This window comes from Helicoverpa armigera, chromosome 10 (assembly GCF_030705265.1).
Source record: "Helicoverpa armigera isolate CAAS_96S chromosome 10, ASM3070526v1, whole genome shotgun sequence".
In the NCBI taxonomy this organism is placed as follows: Eukaryota; Metazoa; Arthropoda; class Insecta; order Lepidoptera; family Noctuidae; genus Helicoverpa; species Helicoverpa armigera.
Window position 1 is genome coordinate 2,761,754 of NC_087129.1, and position 16,012 is coordinate 2,777,765.

The 16,012-nt window shown below is 34.8% G+C and overlaps 1 protein-coding gene across 1 annotated transcript in view; it reads right to left on the reverse strand.

Moving 5' to 3' along the window:
* LOC110374410 (teneurin-m) overlaps positions 1 to 16,012 on the reverse strand; it is a 410,181-nt gene that overhangs the window by 290,438 nt on the left and 103,731 nt on the right. The gene's annotated exons all lie outside the window — the stretch shown is intronic.

Consider the following 16,012-nt stretch of genomic DNA (forward strand, 5'->3'; position numbering starts at 1 on the left):
CAGTCCATCCTCAGTCAATAGCATGAATAATAATGAAACAATCGATTCAAGTAATTAGTATTGACGCACCGACTCCTTGCTTGTATTGTTAACATTAGTAAACGCGCAACATCCTCGCGAGGTGTGAGTTAGGGCAACCATGGTTTTATGAGGACCAGGAGACAGGTATTATATTTGTTTAGTGAAAAATGTGACCAAGTACCTAATACTTAAAACTAAGTAGAACTAGGTAAGACGAAATGAGACAATGAGCCTGACTTAGGTGCCTGTAGCCTGAATTAGGTGATTAAAATAACAAAAAATTACGGTTGAAAAAACAAACTAAAATGTTTGCACAAAAACAGAAGTTAAGATGATTTCAAATGTCAATTAAACATAGTTTGTAAAAGCCAAGTAAAGAATCTACTAATAACATAGTACACTAACCCCCTTCCATTATAGATTACCAAAATTACAGCAACATAACTGACACAATGTACATTATTTAAGCAGCACCCGTAAAAATTCAGAACACGGTCAGTCCAACAATACGTTAATACTTGGCTGCCCTACTAAGCGTGACTTGCTACCTTCCGCGCGATAATTCTTGCTTCCTGCGGTCACTGCAAGTCATCGTAGGGGTGAAATGATTAGAAATTAGTGCCTATTAGTAAGCTTTTCTGATATTAATGCAGTTAGATTTATTTCATTGGGGGTTAGTTTAATTGCTTTGTGGACGTTGACCTTTGGCTGAAAAATTGTGAATAGAACTTGTTTTCTCTTTAGATGTATGGTGACGAAGTAATCAGTTACAATTGTACCTATTTATTACCTACCTTATTTTAATTATATTCATGTTTCTCAGAAGTCAGAAATTTTCCCGGCTCAAATTACTGGGATGAAGCATAACATGGATGTACTAAAATATATTCGCTCCCTTTCACAAAAATATGTATGGCTAAATATGTTTATACATGTACTTTAGTATTTTCACCTCCTTATTTAGCTCCAGCCTCCTTAAGCCCCAACACTTACCTCCTTATTTTTCTCTAAATCCTTAACGTTTCTTAAAACTTTCAATCGAAGTTTCCTTCACAGCGAACTAATGGCGATCAGTGACCACTACTAATTGCCAAACTAATCATCCGACGTATCTCGCCTTGCGACACGGCGCTGATCAATTAAACAGAATGCGAAGCTCGCTCGACTCACAATTCGATTACGTCGCGTCCCCGGCGCGTTTTAGAAAGTAATTCGAGTAGACTTTCGCCACTACGTAACAGTGTTAGGGGTTGATTTCGGAATTTGAATTTCGTAGTGCATTTTAGTGATGCAGTGCTATATTAATATGGTAATTATGGGAATTTAAACGAGAGTTTTGAGTGGTCAGTTTAAAGGCCCCAAAAAACAAACATTTTTTTTTTTAATATTGTAAATGCAACTAGACCTAAGCATGGCGGAGGAAAGAGATAACTATTTCTTTGATCAAAACAATACAACCCAAATGATCTTTGCTATAACAGGAATTCTCCATAACAAACCGTCACAATACAGATAGACTACTACAATAATTTACATTTCCCTCGAAGAAACACAAACAAGATAACAGAATAAAAACAAAAATAGCACACAAAGAGAGGGACGAATTTATCGAGCCATTACGACCACGACTGGCGGCATTCATGTGTCATAGAAGGAAATAACAATACCGATGCATGCTAGAAATAGTCACCAAACTCCATAGTTTGACTTCGTACTTGATTCGCCACTTAACTGGTCATTGTCTAAACGTTCTGTTGAGTTTGTCATTTGAAAGGTTTTCAGGTAAACTTGTCTTGGAAATGAGAACAAGGCTTAATTAAGCGGTATTTGCGGAAGATTTCGAGGTCGCGTTTTTTCTTGTATGATTTCAACACGCTTGTTTTACCAATTGGGTTGTGGAAAAGTTTCTTGATAGGCTTTTCAATTATTTTGAGTGACTATAGCTACTGAAAAGTTTATATTTTATAAGGTAGTTTTAAATGAATAAAGAGTACCTATATGTATTATTTACTTGCTTATCCTTCCGTCAGAATCAGGTAAAAAAATTATACAATGCAGAAAAATAATTGCTATATTATTATGAAACTTGACCTCCCATGACTGGAATGGAAAATCATGACCTTTAAACTTCAACCAAATGTAGCTCTGACCCTACCTGGTATTGACACGGATTTACTGCTCACTCTGTTAAGGAAACCAGCCTTTAAGATAAGTATATAAATAACAGGCAAGTACCCGTTAATGTACTGCAGATAAAAGGCGGCTCCAAGAACCACATTCTCTTAGAAGTTGTTGCCAAAGACAAGCCAGCTCCTGCAGAATAACCAATTTAATTCACATTTCTCCATATTTGGCCGCATTATAGCCGGCCAGTCGACAATACCGCATTGTACCAGTAACTTAATCCGATAGCGACAGACCAACATATTCAGAACTTTGCACCACTTAAAATAAAGATGAAAATAAAGTGGGCTTGACGACAGCGGCGCCTACGCAACACTGTCGTATGAGTATTTTTAGCGTCGCCCAAGAAGTTTTATTTGATTGCTACACAACACATAGTTGTAGGGATTTGTGTTTCAAATAAGTCATGTTTAAAAATAACAATGCATTAAATTCTTGGCTTGAAAAAGCCAGGAATAAAGTCGTATTCAAAAATCAATAAATAGCCTGGGAATTAAAACCACATTTCTTAAACATAGTAATATAGTATATTCAGTGGTCTACTTTTGGTCACTACTGATATTGATTTATTTACTAGGCAACTAATACTGTAGATCTAATCTATTATCGACAAAGTACAAATTGTTCTTATCTCTAGGCTACTTGAATAAGTCAAACCAATGCTAACTATAAATATGGTGATCGTGAAACATAATTTGGAGTTGTTTGTAATATCTCGGCAATGCACGACTTTATAATTGAATGAGGTTTCAAACTATTAAGACCTACATGTACTTTCTAGGTATACTATACTTACAACTGTATATGTATATCCATCCGAATTACTAAGCGTCCTCGAATGACATTTTCTGGTCTTAGTATTTTTATCTAAAAAGAATCTACCAAAAATCACCATAATATATTTTCAATTTAGTCCCACATATACAAAAATCCTTACATGACATTATTATTCAATGAGAAATAATCTCCACCTGGGTCGGTGACATCCGGCACCGAGATTTTCCATTTCCACACGGTGTGGGCTACTTCCTGGGGGGACTAGAGGGATATGTCCTTACAAGTCCTCCCATTCTTGTGATTCTATGCTCACGTTAGCAATCAGTCGGCATTGTTCGGGAACGTTCGATAATTTTCGTCGCACATGCATTTTGGGATGGGCATTCGTTTTCTCCGGGTACGGATGGTACGACAATGTAATTATGGTTTTGGGTAAAGTATGTGTAATGCTTGTACGTTAGCCCTTTGATATTTTCTGTCTCTATGTAACTTTATGATTATGGAGTTTCCAAATTAATGGTCCTTCATTTACATAAGATTTGTTAAGACGAGTATAAACTATTTAAATCTTATTTATGTTACGATCCTTAATCTTCAAAGTCTGTAGGATTATCTAACAAGCCGAAATTCTAAGTTAGACTATCGTTGTGTTCTAGCAAATACAAAATTCTTTTTCAGAATCTAAATTTAAAAGCTACTGCACTACTATGAACTCCAGTTGTTAACACAAGAATTCCCACTTTTGAGCTATTCCGGTAACATAATAAAAGAAAGAATCCACTGCCAAGTGTTCCGAAACATATTTTCTTTGAAAACAAAGAAACGAACATAAAAAAGGTCGGGAGAAAACTAGCAAATAAGCCGGCTGGCTTCCGGAGACGTAAATATAAAAATAAATGAAAAATATATTATATAAACATTTTCGGGGGCGTTAAATTTGCATTTTAATGGAGATCCACGCGTAGGTAACAAGTTCAACTAATAGGCGTGAAATGAGGGGAGGCAGAATGGGCGGCCGGGGCACACTGGTGCCTTTGTTCAGCGCCACGACAAAAATGTCATAAATTCAAAAAGGTTTACTGTCTTTGTCTTATGAGTTCACTGTTTATGAGTCTAAAGAAAACCTGTGTGCATATTCTTTATCTTAAACATTTCTCGCTTTTAATGAATAAAGTCACAACATTTTTTTGTAGGTTTGTAAAGCAATGAATAATGACGATGATCGGTAATATCAGATGTTTTCTTAGTAAAGAAGAAGATCACGATCACGAGAAGAAGACGATAGCTATAATTCCTGTTTCTTATTTTATCTTACTCGATTTACGCGTTGAATAATTATTACATATCAGTAAAAAAAGCAAGCTTCATCCATCTATCCTCTACCCAGTCTAACTCCCAAAAACTTCAGCAAAACTCAATTCATAAAAACAAATAACCTAATCTCAAAACCGCGGGTAACGGGTCAAGTTTCTTTTCAACATAATTTTCCTTCATATCTCACGAAATACAAAACATTGTTGGGCACAGTTGGTATGGAGGACAGTGGTACACTAGTAATCCTGGCTGAACAATCGGCCAACGCTCGCTCCACGGAATATGGTACTAAATAAGAAGAGAGCGGTCTCTTCGTGTGGCAAAGACTAAATAGCAGACAGGTTAAAGAACCTCGGATTAGTATTATGCCTACTTTGTTTCGGGAGATTAGATTTCATCTAGATATAAGTACCTATCTACATACCTAGGTATTTATAAATTAGTGAGATATGCACGTGGAAACATAATGAAAAAACTGGAGCTATAAATTGAATGAGCTTTTATTTATAACAGCACCAAACGTAAAACAATAGCGGTAGTTTTTGCTGGACTATATTTGTAAAAGAACTTAATTAGTACCTACACGTCATTAATACTAAAAACTGCTTCACATATAACACAAAACCAGCACATTTCACACTCTCAAACCGACATCCTCACACACAACAACCTAAAACCCAAACCCATCTATCAAAGCTCAGTCAGGTCTGTCCCAATACACTACTCTTCGTCCCCACATAAAGCTGTCCCGACGCTATCTTGGCATATTGCATACCGTGCGGACGCATATGATAAGTGCATAACCCGAACGTTTGTTGGAAAAACACACTTTCATAGTGAAAAGCGCCCCGAGACGATCTTGTTTTTCAACTACATACATGTTTGTGTTTACATTGCGAGAATTTGTCTTGGAAAGGGATGATAGGATGTAATAATATGAGGGATGTTATTTTAGAGGATGGATTTGCATTGGTATTGATAGGGTTGGGAAAAATAGGCTGGGTGCTGTCAGCTTTTAAGTTCTTATATTTGTTGTGAGACGCTACGAAAACGCGTAAGTAAACTGTTATACTTAAGGCATGAAGCAAGCAGTATCTCATCCAGGAGATTTTTGGACTCTTTTATCAAATTCTTTCAACATCAACAGTGTAATTCTTATTTTTATTTTCCTCGACATTTTACTAGAGATCTTCATACAACACAGATAAAATCTACACCATCACAAACAAAATCAATGGAAGCTCACACTTAACATAATCATAACAACAGCGATAAATCCTCTTAATCTTAAACACAGTACATAAATAAGAGAGAGAGGAGTCGTGAGTCAAATGACCTCGGCACAAAAGCTAATTGTATGTGTGTGCGTTTAAGAAATTCGCAAATAAATAAGTTTCCCACCCACTCGAAGTCCGTGTGGTCAGGAGTGAAACACTCTGTGCTTTATTGAAGTTGCTGTAGTCCAGTGTGAAAGCGAAGCGAAAATATTTGTTTTAGTTAAATTTGAAGACTATTAGGTACATGAATTTAATTAAAGACAGACATATACTTAATTCAGATAAACACAAATCTGGAGATAGTAATATTTTGTGTCGATAATTTTTATTCAAATAGGCCTTTGCTGTTATGAAACATCACTCTGCATGGTTATAAAAAGTTGGTCTCATGGAGAATAGCCATTAAGAAACTCCATAGACAGAAAACTCTTTTTAATAAAGTTATAATATGTTCACAAGAGCTCGGTTTCATAATGATAGTAAGCCGATAAGGTTATATAATACAAATGCAAAGTAAACTGCAATAACACAATGCAAAAAAAGGTACAAAAGGGATGCGTTCCAGTAAAAATTCCGTTTTATTAAAATATTTACATACTGTCCATAATCATATAATGGTTTTCTACTGAAAACTTCAGGCCAATTCTAATTCCACGTATTATATTTGGCATTCAATACTGGTAAAGAAGTCCAGAATATATTTTTAAGCTATAAAAGGCTTCAAATGCCATGAAAACTATTTAATCCAGCAATAAATGGATACATATATTATTTCACAATGGATACGTATCATAAAAAGTTATGAAAGAATTTGATTTGTTTGAGGTTGTTTACTGCTATATTCACGTTTCAGGTGCGCTTGGCTAGACAAACAAAACTGTAATATTTATGAGCTTTATAACATAAATATGTCTCGAACCAAAAGTGATTTGAACTTTTATAAAACAGGATTGCTTGAGTTGACGGCTGTGTATTTATCATTGCTTGGTGAGAACTTTTTTTGTGTGACACTTTTGAAGAAGAGATACATATCTAAAGAAGTACGTGCAAATCCTTTATATTTTAAACAAATTAAGAAAAATGTCAGTAATGAAAAGTAATGACGAAAGATTTGATTAAACATTTCCTAATGTAATCTACGGTTTTACATAAATGTTTTTTTAGCAAAACAAGAAAAATTAACATTATTTTATTGTAGTTTAATAATACACAACTTCCTGGTTATAAAAGTTTTACAGCATTCAACGTAGTCATGCCAATGCGTGTATGCATACATTAAAGGTAAAATAATAGGTATTTTAATATTGCACTCAGTTAATACCGGCCGGTATTTAACTGTGGGTTAACTGGTAAAAGTACTTAGTTTCCATAACGGTTTTATTTTACATCTCTTTCAGGTGAATGGAGTTAATTAAAATCGATTCACGTGAACTATGTTTGGGTCGGCTTCCAGTCTAACCGGATGCGGCTGAGTATTAGTGTTTTACATGGAGCGACTGCCTATGTGACCTTCTCAACCCAGCTAAACAAAATAGGGCAACAAAATACCCCTTGGTTGTCTGACTGGTGTCAGACTTACTGGCTTCTGACTATCGGTAACGACTGCCAAGGATGTTAAATGACAGCTGGGACCTACAGTTTAACGTGCCTCCCGAAACACAGTCATTGGTGTCCAAGATATGTTTAGAAAGAACATACAAACCTAGAAAAGTTGCATTGGTACTTCCCTGATCTGGAATCGAACCCACGCACTCGTACTTGTGAGGTTGGTTCTTCACCCACTTGGCCACCACAAAAAGACGTAGGTCTAAATATAGCTTAGCTTCACTACAGCATATCTTTCACTACATCACCACACTTTTAAGCACTGACAATTTATTGCGCACGCAATTACAACATGGCTGGACAAAAATTGCAATGCGCACGCGCGACTAAGGGCCGTCAACCGGCGCTTGCGCCTCGGTGACATATTTACGACAGTCTTGTTTTATTTAATTAGATATGCCATGTCGGTTTAATGTAGCTTTTGATGTAGATTTGCAAAGATAATTGAGATTTACGTTTTAATTATTTTGAGGATCAAATATTTGTGTGTTTTGAAATAAAATAAGTTTTGGGCCAATTTATTCTTCATCTTTCCCCTCCCCTTCTAGGAAAGGTTCTGGAAAAGGATTTTTCTTCGCTTACCATATTTTTAGAATACTGGCTATACTATACAGGTATGATGAATTCAAAATTTTGTTTTTTTTTTTGTACGTTCTATACAGTTTATCTTTTTAAATCACCTCAAATGAAAAATTTCTAGCTACAGTATTGATCAGTTGGTTCTAAATTCTTGAATAAATTTCCAATAATTTGAATTGTTTCGTCGATTGGTAAATGGAAACTTTAAATAATACAATACAAAGTAATTCGTCTAGATTCGCTTATTACTTCTAAACTGCCTAATGGATATTGGTAAAGTTTTCACTATTCTATTTAAAAAGTTCTTAACTTTCTATCAGTGAAGTTGGGTGATGACACTTTGTGGTAAAATAAAGTTGAAAGACATACCTACACGTAGGTCAGACTTTCGATGTAAAATTTCTCTTCTTCCTCCTGCTCTGTTCCTAATTTTATTTGAAGTCGGCGCTGTGTCTTTTGTTTCCATTCCTCCCTGTCACTCCTCATAGTAACACTCACTCCCTTCTAAATCATATCATCTTTCAGGCAATCCATCCATTTTTTCTTAGGTCTTCCTCTTCCTCTACATCCATTGGCATTCATGCTTCCCACATGGCAACCCCTTACCTTTCGTCTTTTCTGTAACTGATGCTACTTTCAGACTTCCCTAAAATTAAGACGTTGAAATAATGGTACTATTTATAAATAAAAGTACTAGCAATACTTTACTTAAGAATTAGGATCGTTAAATTCTGTTAAGTATTGACCAGTCACAATAATAAAGAAGTTAAAACAGTTTATTTATAATGTAATACAAAGCATTGTATAGCCCCCTCAGAGTTTACGACGCCACTTGACGTAAAACAGATGGTTTGAACCAATATGTACGGTATAAAGTGGCAAAACAGACGTTTTTGTTGAGCCGGATATATATTAATGCATCATCAAGTTAACATTCGTTATTTAGTCAATGTTCTTTTCATACTTTAATTTATTCATTAATTGAAAAGACCCATAAAGAGCAAAGTTAGGGTAATTTTGCTTTCGTAGGACGTCAAAGCGTTCTCCTTTTGGGAAATATGAGATGAATACCTCGTAGTTGGTAGTAGATAGTTTGTCAAATCAAATCATTTATTTACCGAAATATAGTGGTACAACCGACAACATCCTTATGTTTAGTGGCCATGGGTATTAAATCTTCCCATTGAATTCCACCGTGTTTTTGGCCTTTGGCCAGTGGCCAGAATGCAAGAATTCATAACATTATTCTGAAGTGGAGGAACCAGACCCGATCCAGGCCTAAAAGCAGGCCTATAAACAATCTGCTTTAAAAGCGAAATCCTTGTCAAATAAAAACTAATATACTTACTAAAAAGTTGCATACACTTTCCTAACGTTTACCAACACCACAGAACCACATACTTATAATATCCTCCTACCAACATAAATCATAGTCAACCTAATATTTTGGTAGTCGCGGTACAAAGCGACCACAAGTTGGTCAATCCGAAGTAGAACTAGGTTCGTTTATTTACTTAGGAACCGTTTGGTAACCACATGTTGTGTTGTTTAAGAGCCAGATTCGGGAACTTTGTTTTGTATGGATTTCAGATGGCTGGTTGTTGTGTTAAAAATAATGTTTTTTGAGAGTATTATTGGCTGACTTTTCTTCTCTAGGTATATTAATTATATTGTGTCGTTTTAATAGTTGAGAAATCACACTAGAATTTGCTTAGACATGAGCACACGTTTTAATTTTACCGAATAAAGAAGACGTGATAGTGAAAGTGAAAGTGACAAATAACATATATTTTTTTATACACCGGTTCTGAAAATCTGTGTAGGTATAAAATCCATCACACATACAGTTGATCATTAACAGCCTATAATTGTTAATTAAAATCAATTTCGATAACCACGTATTATTAACACACATTCGTTTTAATTACATCGGTAACAACATTAACTTAATGAAATCATTGAAATAAATAAATATTTGAATATGACAATGATATTAAAGTACCGAGCTCCTGTACTATAAGTTGTTTCCCTACTGACTCATATCGTGTCAAGGTCATGACTCCGATTGACGATAAGCAGATTGATTTCCCATAGACACTTACGTTAATTAAAAATAAACCTTAAAACAAAAGTATAGAGTTCATTTTACCTTAAATTCTATCATCTATTTCAAGACTAAAGAATTTATTTTCGACATCTGTTTATTGCGTAATTAGAATAATATACTTTTTTTAACAATGTGAGAACTGTATCAGACATTTCGCATGCTAATAAAGTGTTGTATTTATTGGCGTCTTAATTCTCAGCGTGTGTGTAGATACTTTATGAGTTCGTTGACACGATGCTCAAGGCTCATAATGTTTACATTTCGAACTAGAACTTCGATAATTGATTCGTTTTATTGGTTAATGATTTCTGGCCGGTCATAATTTTAGTGGTTGGATAGTTCAGTCATTCAATTTTTAAGCTTTAATGTCTTCTGTATTTGAAAATAAAACTACTGATATTCGTATTGTTTATACTTATTAGCAAAAAATGTTTTACAAAAAAATAGAAACCATCTTCGCAAAACTTTTCACATGGCTTTAGAAGACGGTGTCTGCAGGTTCGTTGACTATGTTTATTTTGCACCGACTTTAGAGACATGTTTGTAAAAAAAATACCTAATTGGGAATCACCTCCTTTTTGAGAACTGTTGAAGATGATCTATAACTTGACCTCCACAAAAATGATGTGTTACTTTCGCTCAATCTACAATACAAAAAAGAGAAAAAAAACATGGTCCCTATCCCGTTCCGGTCGTTATAATTCCACACTCGTAAGCCAAGTAACTGATACTCGTCAAATCGTGGCCGCTAGAGCGAGACACAGGTATCTTGTCCTATCACCGTCTTCCCAAATTGTAATACGACACCTGATGCTTTGTTTCTTTCTAGTTTGAGTCTATTATGATGTGTACGATTTACTGTACATTGCTGGTTTCCTAAAAAATAGGGACATATAGTCGAACAGGCTCAACACAGAAAGAGACGTATGTAACTCCAAACGCGGCTATGGATATCATACTTCATCGTGGAATTCCCATATCTATCTTCCAGTTTCATCATCAGATCAGTTTGACAACTCTATAGTCATCAGAACTACCAATTTTTGTGACGCTAAAATAATAATAATAATACCCCCTGACAATATTGAAAAATCAATATTATTAGGCAAAAGACAGGGGAAGAGACCACGGGGCCGCAGACCAACCCGATGGACGGATTTGCTCAGTAAGACCCTGCAGAAACCATTCCAGGAGGCATACAGGCTGGCACAGGACAGAGAACGCTGGCGACAGCTAATAGTCGGCGTAGGAGATGGGGTCACGATCCTCAACGAGTGAGGGACCGACTAAAGAAGAAGAAAGAAAATAATAATAGTTACCTAAATAAACGCGTGTTAAAACAACACCACAATTAGATTCAACCAAAAAAACTGATAACTAATTATTCTGGTATTGACAGGTGTAGAATTTTACCATTTTTAGAATTTTACAAAAAATAAATATCCATTTAAAAATTCAACATGATCAAACTAATTTCATTAATAACGAGCCATGTATTATTTTCACGTTCGAAAATCCATCGGACACTGAACACAAAGGATATCAATTTCGATATACCTAATTGTATTTTCAAACAAAAAAATTGGGCTAGCATGCATCAGCGAGTTAGTATACAAGCGATGTTAGTTCGTCCGTTGTTGTATTAAATTGATTTTGACATTGTTTGTGGTTGCACTTGTATGTTTAGCCGACTGTTTTGTGAATGCATCAACGATGGGTAGGGCTTTTGTTGTTGTTTTAGAAGAAGAATGCTGATAACATTGATAGTTTCAATGTAAGAGAGTTCAGGTCTTCAAGATGGGTTCTTGTCAAGTTAAAAGATTCATCACGAAAATATCCCTATCATAAAGATTGACGGAGTTGTAAATAGCAACACTTTAAGACTCTCATCAGTTAATCACACACCAACAGATGCAGTAAAAACTTAAATATCTATCGAAACGGCATAAAATTCGTCCAAAACGAAACACTATAACCATTTATTGGGCCGCAAAAACATGGCCCCAGTTCCCAGGGGTCATAAATAAACGATCGGGCCCGAAGTAAGCGCATCTCATTTCGCCACATTTCAAAATTAGCGCTCTCGATACCACGCCAGTAAAACACGGCCGACCATCGGTCCAACATAAAACAACCCTGGATTTATTATGGAGTAAAATTTTATATTATTCTGTTCAATCTATGAATTGGTATGAACTTTGTTCTGATTTCTAGTAGAGGGAATATTTTTTGTGTTTACAGGGTTGTGAAAATGTGTGTGTTTAGTTTAGTTAACAAAAAGAGTTAAGCTTATGAAAGTACATATCTGTACTGTTGTTCACGTATTTCATTGGTATAAAGAATATTTCTATCTACACATTCATCTACTACAGAAAATACATTTTATGTAAAACGGTCTAAACCGAAAAGGAGTTTCAATTTATACTTCAAAATTGTCGGACTTCATATCAGCCGCTGTCATAAAATATTAACGGTTATACCGTTACATCTAGTTTTCAACAATAAACTACTTCTAGCCATAACAGTTCTACCATCCAATTTGGAATTTAATCGCGCAAATTTTCAACTGGCGTTAAATGGAAGTCAAAAACGAGAACCCCTCTCGTTCTCGCTCGCACAAATACGTAAATTAAACGTAACTACATGCAGAAGTTGACCATTTAGTAGCAGGTGGGTGCAAGTTTGTGACTGCACTATTGTAAATCCGCATCCGCATTGCAGCCTCCGTGAATACTTCTGGAGCAGGACCGTCTGCTCACCGCAGCCGAATAATTTCCAAACTTGCTTTCACTGGCGCCGAATGTTCAACGTTTGTTGTAGATTTGTGGTTGTGCTGCATAAATATTAGACAAGTAGATCGTTACGGCTGCAATTTACTGGGTAGGGTTTTGTACTACAATCGCCAAAAGCTGCTGTAAGATCGCCATTAAGTGACCATAAAAATTTAATTGCAGTTACGTCCAAGCCTGCGTAGAAAGATTAAATCAAAGTGTTCAAAAACTATAAGGTAATAAAACGACAATGGAATGAGGCTTTTCCGAATTTAAACTTCTGTTTTATCGCAGCATCTCATCTGTATGCTACAGACCAAAGTTTATGTAACATAAAAACGCTTTATAGTCCTATAAATAAACAAAAAAGTTTTGTCTCCAATATTTTACATCGGAAACTTATCTCACAAAACAAATGTAAACGACAGCCTGAAACAGAATGTTACGCATTTTCAGTAGCGAACAAAAATCCAGTGGACGAAGCAATGAAATAAAATTTCAAGCGACGCCGTAGGAGGTAAGTTATAGCGTCAAATAGAAGCATTATGTGTGCACGACACGAGCTCGGATGTCGTTAACTGTAATGTAGTTTAAACTACAATATTACTGTTTTGTAAGTCGGCTAAACTTCGCACTTGTTCTTAAGTAAACTTGGCGTTATAAATATCGTGTGGCCACACAACTTTTATATGGAAAACCTGATCGGTTTTTGTTTTAAGGCTGTGTTTGCAGGTGTGAGTGCAGTTTGGAAATTCTTATTTTTTTACTAAGATTTTTCATTAGATTTTTGAAGTCTAAAATTACCTACTAACAAACAGAATACTGTCTTCAATTTACAATATTAAAACTCCTGTATCTGAACTATTTCTGAGGGATTCCGTAGAAACTATTGAGGACATTAAAAAACCTATTACTCCTCATTTATCCGACATTAAATGTAAAAATAAAATAGGCATTATATTTCGTGGTTCTTAAACCGAAACTGATGCCAAAAAAGGAAGCCATTTATTCTAAAGACGTTGCTTCTCTTTCTATTTCAAATGATAGAAAAAGATAGAAGCAAAGAAAACTAATGCGACGTCATAGCTAATTAGCGTCAGTTAGTTTTAAGGCGAAGTTCTTAGATTTCAGATAATATGAATATATGCTTGATTTTATTTCATTATTTTGAATAAAAACTTTTATATCATATATCACAATTACTCTCGAAAATATTTATTGAAAATAAAAGAGAAATCAATAACCTACTTTTTTTCTATGATTTTGTACTGTAATCATTATCAACCAATATAAAATATTTCAGTTTTATCTTAAAGTCTTGTAGTCTTATAATATTAAAATTGTGCTGGCATATTTATATTAAAATCATTTATTTTAATTATTTTTAAACAGCTCATCTTTCTTTTTCACTATAATCAAGTTCAAAAGGAACTATTCAATAAGAGCTTCCACTTAAATAAAGGCCACTTCACACGGCAAGGAGACAAGGGGGACACGCATCGTTAGTCATGATCTTAACTTTTTTTATTGGCTTAAAATGCCTTTTAATTGAGCCCACATGTTTTCAATATCTGATAAATCTCTGATTTTCAGATTGGTTCATACAAGGCCGCAGTTTTTGTTGATGCTCAGTGAAAAAACTTATTTAATTGGATAAATAAAAGAATAAACAGTAGCCGGTGTTAGGTGCTGATTCAATACCACATTTGGTGAGAGTTATTTCGTGTACGTATTTCGATAGTTATTTATTACATTCAGTAAGAAGAAGTCATGTATGAAGTGATTTCTTTTATTATTGCTGTATCTCATCAAGTATTCCACCTAAACAATCAAAAATAATGACTTCGAAAAGCCACTAATAAACACTTTTCCCAAACAATTAACACTCTGTATATATCGAACCCTCAAAGGTGTCGAAACATCCATATTCCACGGTTTTTATCATTTTTATCACAATTACCTTAATTTGACAGTATAGTCATGTAATAAAATACGTCCGAAGCGACACGCGCCCAATAATTACCAACAAACCCGTAAAAAAATGGTTCAAAGAAAGATTTTATCACTAACCCGCCGCGATAACTCAACATTCACGAAATTTAAGTCAAAGGAAACTCGACCTTATTCTTTAGAAATAGGGCACAATTTGCAAAAGCTGGTTGTTGAAATTTTGGTGGTGGATACCCCACACAGCAATTTACGAGAATCACCGAGTCACCGATAATTAAATAACAAAAAGAATCAAAAAAGTAAAATAAGTGTTGATTTATTTTGTTTAAATCTGATTTACTCTAAGTTTCACGTTTGTAGTGTCTAGAACCTGCAAAGGTAACAAAATCTTTTGACAATCTTATTTTTCTTTATTTACCAGTATATTTCACATTCAGTATGTGGCTATATACCCTAAAAATGCTGATTTCATTATTTTATGTACATTTCAGAAGTTTCAGACAATTTCAACTAAATAAGAAAATTTCAAAAGGCATTTTTAAATAATAAAATTATGTTTTTTTCAGCATTAAACTACCAATGCATTGAGCTAAAAGCCGGAAAGCCATTGTTCCGATTCGATACGAATCCGGACAAACATTGCATGTGTCGTTATTTGATATTCAATTATCGGAACGACCCAACATACGAGCTAATGGGATTTTAAATTAGTATTAATGTTTTAATATTAATACCTGTCTTTATATCCGAAGCCCTCGTGGGGTCGGCAGCGATGAAATTATTTTAACATAAAAGTATGCACGCGATTATAGGTCTTTTGTAATCAATAAACATTTGGTACCTACAGCTTACATTTAATAAAAATAAATGAAACATATTAAAAGTATTATTTTGATGCCCAAAACAGACTAAGAGTCTATTAAGTTAAATGGTTTCTTTACGCACGCAAAACTGTTTTTCTATCAAGAAAACCATTTTTCTGTAGTTAAAAATAAACAAAGCCTCGACACTTGTATTACTCTTGTATCACTAAACCGTACAAATTCAAACAATTTTCCCAAAAAACATCAGACACTTCGGGAACATCAAAACAAGAATCCATTTGCTAGAAGTACATTAAATCCCTTTCTAATCTCGCGCGATATAAAACGGCCTAAAATAACAATTGACGAACGTATTTCGAAAAAAGACCGGCCAAGTGCGAGTCGGACTCGCGCACGAAGGGTTCCGTACCATCCAAACTAATATTCTATAGGTACATATGTATTTAAATATGTATCGAAATCGAGCAAAAAATCACGTTTGTTGTATAAAATATTTATTTGATTCTAGTTTTCAGTATTTGTTGTTATAGCGGCAACAGAAATACATCATCTGTGAAAATTTCAGCTTTCTAACTATCACGGTTAATGAGATACAGCCTGGTG